Raw genomic sequence first — 6,000 nt, forward strand, 5'->3', positions numbered from 1 at the left:
TAATATTAATATATTATTTAATATTTAGTTATTATTATATTAGATATTTAGTAACTAATATATTTATTATATTCATAAACTCTATAATTATTCATTTTTAAAGTAATATAGTATTTTAATTTTAATAATTTATCATATATGCTTCGATTAAAAAATATATATAAGGATTAATCGGATTTCAAAAATCGAATCGGTGGCCGACCTTGCAGGGGATTAATCGGTTAAATCTGGGATTTTTAGAACACTGCATATAGTACATTTAATCCGAATTTAGTACATGTAGATTTAATAATTAAAAAAAATCAGAAAATTCAAATCTTTTCCGAACATTGATGATCTTGTCATACATTTGAAAGATTCAGTAATATAATCAATTGAATTTCAACATAATTATGTAATCTTGATTTTTTGACAACAGAAACTTTTAAGATTAGAGTTAGAAAGGGTTATGTGATGTTTAGAAGACATTAAAGTTAAAAAGAGTTATATGAAGGTTCTTGTTAAAAGAAAATATTCAAAATTATATATTTATAATTTTTATATAACATCATTATAAATTTTTTAATAAATATTATATGATAATGGATTGTTAGGAGTGTTTTTAGTATTTGAAACTGTTTAACAATGTAAGACTAATAGACTTCACATTTGTAGAGTTGTAGTACCAAAAGGAGAGTACCAAACCAAAAAATATAACTAAAACCTAGGACTACAAATTATACCCATGTTGACTTATTATAGCATACAAATTATACCCATGTTGGCTTATTATAGCATAATAATATAGATAGTATAATATAGTATAGATAGTATATATTAGTTTTAAGTACAAAGAATTGTTGAACATAAAAATACGAAAAGGTGATATGAATATATTATATGAGGGTGACTAGTACATAAGTAGGTCTCACTAGGTAAGGGTATGGTCGTAACTCGTATACGAGATTATCAACCTGATGGGCTGGGTAGTTGGATAAACTCATAATACCCAAGCAAGAGATGGGCCTACCCATTTCATAGTCACTTTCTTTGATTTAACAAGTATCTTATCAACCATACCTAATTCCCAAATTTTATTCCCCCAAATCTTGATTTCATATCAGGGATGGCAATCGGGTCGGTCGAAACGGGTTTGGCAAAAACCAAATCCAAACCCGATTTTTTTTGCCAAACCCGAACCCGAACCCGAACCCGGAAAAACCCGAATCACCAAATCCGAACCCGAACCCATCGGGTTTATTCGGGTTCGGTTCGGGTTCGGGTTTGTGGATTTTTACCAAATTACACCTTGATTTTTACAAATTCAGGTGAGACATCTGATTCGGGTCAAAGGGCTCGTGGGTCTGACGATGTTGAAATTATTATGATTGAATTAGAGGTCAGATAGGACAATGGATCATTCTTCTAAGCATGAAATTGTTGATGAAGTAAGGCCATTGAAAAGCAACACCAGCTCAAAACAACCGGAATGGAGGAATTTAATGATAAGAATTACCGGAGAGTTGAAAAGGGGTTGCATATTAGAATGAGATGGCTAGTCGTATTTGATGATTTGAAACCACATGTATCCGTGTTGCTAATCTCATTCAAAATCTTGGCATATAGTATACTTATTTCGAACCCTACAGGTGAAAATATGTTTAATAATAATAGTTTAGTAATGTTAGACTTTAATGCAATAGTTTGTACTAGTATTAGTAATATAATATGTTATATGTTACACAATATTACTTTAAATTACGGGACAATACATGTATATATAAAAATATTATTTTTATATTCCAACGGGTTTCGGTTCGGGTTCGGGTCGGAACAAAACGGGTTTCGGGTTTTCGGGTCGGGTTCGAAACGGTATGGCATAAACCCGAACCCGACCCGAAAATAGTTCGGGTTTAAAAATCAAACCCAAACCCGAACCCAAACCCGAAATATTCGGGTTCGGTAAGACCCAATCGGGTCGGTACGGATCGGGTATCCATCGGTTCGGTACAAATTGCCATCCCTATTTCATATCCTCAGTTCTTAAATTACACACTTCACTACCACACACCCTCTAATAATCCCAACCCAAATTCTCAAATCTTGTTTTCAACCCTCCATTTGTAGCTAGTTACACCCACCCACAAACATATAGATACAAGTAGTTCAAGAATTGTGTGATTATGATAAAGGTGGAAGTTATGAGGCTGGAATTTAATTAGTGAGGCATTATATTGGTATAAGCTGTTCAAGAATTGTGTGATTCTTGATATAGGCGGGAGCTTTGAGCTGGGACTTTAGTGTGAAGGCGTTGTGTTGATAATTTAGATTGGTTTAGTTGATTATATGGTGTTTTCTTTAAGTGAGTAGAGCTGAAATTTGCTTCAAGAAAATGTCAGCAGAGAGATCATTTGAGGCCTGGGAGGAAGTTCAATGCCATGGATTGGATCTTGCGGACCGGCTTACGCAAGGATTTACGGGTTTGATTCAATCTCATATTAGTCCTCCATCGTTTTCTTGGCCTAATCCTCAACCCCCAAAACTGTTTGATGTTGAATTCCCTAGTTATAATTTTGTGGACAAGGATTTCCGGTTTGCAAGTGATTATCAATCTGGGATCAATGGGGTTTTAGCTGTGTTTGATATTGGGAATAAGTTAGGCCAAGCTGGGGCTGATTTCGGGGCCTCATTGAATGGTGTGGTTCAGCAGATTTTTCGGTTCTTAATTGCCATTTCCATTTAAGCGGAATGATGATGATGTTGCTTTGGGTAAGTTGCGTGCGGATGTCACTAGTCGGAGACAGGATATGGGTGTTAAGATGCAAGTTCAGGATGATTTAGGGACCTTGGCTAAGCAATTTCGAGATCTGGGTTTGTTGAAATTGATGGAAATTCAGATGAGTCCATTTACATTACTTGGATGCTCAGCATATCGGTTTTTTTTAATGGTTGGTGTGTCCATACTCGCAAACTTGGATGGTTTCTTAAAAAATAAGCCTATAATTAAATGGAATATCCAAAAAAAACATGCATAGAATTGAATGAGACTAAAGAATTATGCATTACGCTAAGTGAAGACGATGTTGACACGTTCACTATTTTCTTAATGAATAAGCTGCAAGAGGCATAGTAATTCCATATTTAGTTAACACACACTTTGGTGGAGAATAACTAGCAATAGCATAGCTACTGCAGTAGTGCTTCCAGACCTTGTTCGCTTCCAACAATTCAATACTTGCCCTGCAGTTGATTGGGGTCTGGAGTTCGGTTACGTGAATTAACTTTCTTTTTTCCAAAGAAAACACAGAAGTCCACATCTCTTATTAAAAAGAAGCTAGCTCCATCTCCTGGGTATTAAATTCTGTTAACATGTTTGCCCGAAACAGACACCCCTAGACCTCCACTCTAAATTGAAGTGGTAAGCTTGGCGTATAACATATACGAAAACATGTCAATTTATTCTTTTAATCACAGCTTTTTTTGGACAGCTCGATGCATAATTGATTCACACTAGCTAGCTGGTTTCCCTTTGGTACTCATCGACAATGAAATTTTAACTGCATTCACAAACATAAACATTGTTTTCTTTTCTGATCAGTTCATTTGCATTATATTGCAGGTAAGAAGGTGAAACAATCTGAATACAAGCGGTCTCATTGCCAGTCTCGAACTATGTTATCTTGTTCTAAGAACAGAATAGAAGCCTTCTGTATAGTCTGTAGTCATCTTCATTATAAATGTTCTGTCTGGAGTATGAAATTAATCCATGTGTTCTCACCTCCTATATCTATCGCCTTGTTCACTATGTGTTCAGTAAGATATCTTCGACATTATATTCTATATAGAGCTGCAATGTTTCGGGTGGTTTTAAAACTTGTGGTTGATAGCTTAGCATCTATTTCGTTCAAAGTTTCTGTTGACGAGAATACAATACACAAAAATGCAGTTGCATAGAGATATTTTATCGTTGCTACATAGTGATTTTGATTCGATGGCCAAACTAAATTTTGGCCAGAAAAGTTGACAGAAGGTGGACCAATTCACTACTGACTTTGCGCCTTTACTGTGACGCCCCCGGCCCGGGATGACCTCAGTAACCCGACCCGGGAATGTCATTCTACTAAACAAACCAAAATATATTTCCAAAATTTCAAACTTCTCATTACAACATAACTTAAAGTCATATTTAACCTTACATCAAAAGTCTTACATCATACGCTTCTAAAAGTTCTGAATACAAGCCTAACACATATTAAACGCTTCTTTCGATTACATCATAATACTTCTATTAACTTCTGCTTGCAAATTCAACCAAGTTACTCTAGGTCACCACATTTTTACCCTTGCCTGAACATCCTTCTCCCGAATTCTTTCCTGTACAGTTAGTACATAAAAAGGAATGAGCTCATAAAGCTCAATAAGCATATATCGTACAGTTCAACTGAGTTTTATTCACAAAACTTTAATAATCAAATCAATATTTCACACATCAAGATGAATATGAGTATTCAAACACGTTCACAAGTTCACACGTTCTACTGTTGGGGATCCCGGCCAGCTAAACAATTGGTTTAGCTTTCCTTCCCGAAAGAAGTATCATACTTTACTTCACAAAGGAAGCATCACACACAGAACAAATGTAAGAATACTCATTCCTCATCAGAAAATCATCAACAAAATGTTCACCAAAACATCATCAAATATCACAGTGAAGGGTACAGTATATACTTACAGTGTACAATGTCCTAGTTAAAATCTCCAACAACTTCGTTCCCTAAAATATTCACACAGTTACTTTATTATTATTAAGTCATGTTTATATTAAATCTCCAATTACTACTAATCAAATAAGTAGGGGTGATCGCGGTGCGGGCGGTGCGGTTTTTTCCTAAAACCGCAAACCAAACCGCACATGCGGTTTTACCAAAATCTCAAACCGCAACCGCACCACGAAATTTTAAAACCACATAAACCACACCACGAAAATGCGGTGCGGTGTGGTGCGGTTCACTGCGGTTTCCACATGCGATAAAACTAACTAAATATCTCTAAATTTGAACATAAATTTCAAATCTGGAACATTAATAAAACTTAACAGAGGAGTCTTAAACAGCACAGTAGCACACCGATTAAAGTCTTAAACAGACAGACTGAGATAGTTGAAGTGGAAAGTAATTTCAAATACAAATATTATAAAAAAAAATCAGCTTCAATCTTCAAGCTCTGTAGAAATCAGCTCCAGCCTCCAAATACTTGATGCATTTATATGCTGAAAAGGACCTGTACAAATAAGGATATAAGATAGAAACAAATAATAAAATTAGATCATTTTTTGGATCAGATTCATCTTTCGTAAAATGGTCCCAGACATCACTTACTTTTTTCGAAGATGGCGTTGCTTTCCGTTTTTGTGATGCAGGCGTCTTCTCAGTGGTTTCATCTTGTGTAGCTTGTGTTGCGTGTGATGAAGAAGTCACCGGAGTATTGACGGGCTCTAAGTTTTGCTCCATCTCCGTCTGAAACAAGAAATTATCGAATCAAAATCCAACAATCAAAAGAATCCGAAGTATGAGAGCAAATAATCTACCTTAATTAGCTCAACAAGCTTGATGTACGTGAGATTGTGAATCGTTGAATCTGAAGTAGTTATTGCAGATAAGATGTTAGCTATTTGGGATTTAGGGTTTTGTCATTTGTGCGGCTATCGGCTAGAATAAAAGAGATGAGTATGATTTTAAGTTTTACCTAATAGAACTTTGGGCTTCTGCCTTCTGGGCTACCGCATGCTGCTGGACTGCTAGACTAGGACTAATAATAGTTAAGTTTTAATGGGCTGAGAGTAATATTAATTATAATATATATATAAATATATATAATTATAAATATAAATATAAATATTATTTTTATTATATATATTAATATTGCGGTGCGGTGTGGTTTGAACCGCATTCAAGAAAACTAAAACCGCAACCCGCACCGCACCGCGCGGTTTGTGAAAAATCCAAACCGCAACCGCACCAC

At 35.4% G+C, this 6,000-nt stretch overlaps 1 long non-coding RNA gene across 1 annotated transcript; it reads right to left on the reverse strand.

Moving 5' to 3' along the window:
* Nucleotides 1-5,044: 5,044 nt before the first annotated feature.
* LOC108223252 (uncharacterized) lies at nt 5,045-5,724 on the reverse strand. Its single transcript, XR_001807158.2, has 3 exons — nt 5,567-5,724; nt 5,358-5,495; nt 5,045-5,259 (listed from the first exon to the last, which is right to left on the reverse strand). It is a non-coding gene; the product is annotated as an uncharacterized LOC108223252 (long non-coding RNA).
* Nucleotides 5,725-6,000: the final 276 nt, after the last annotated feature.

This window comes from Daucus carota, chromosome 5, assembly GCF_001625215.2.
Source record: "Daucus carota subsp. sativus chromosome 5, DH1 v3.0, whole genome shotgun sequence".
Classification (NCBI taxonomy): domain Eukaryota; kingdom Viridiplantae; phylum Streptophyta; class Magnoliopsida; order Apiales; family Apiaceae; genus Daucus; species Daucus carota.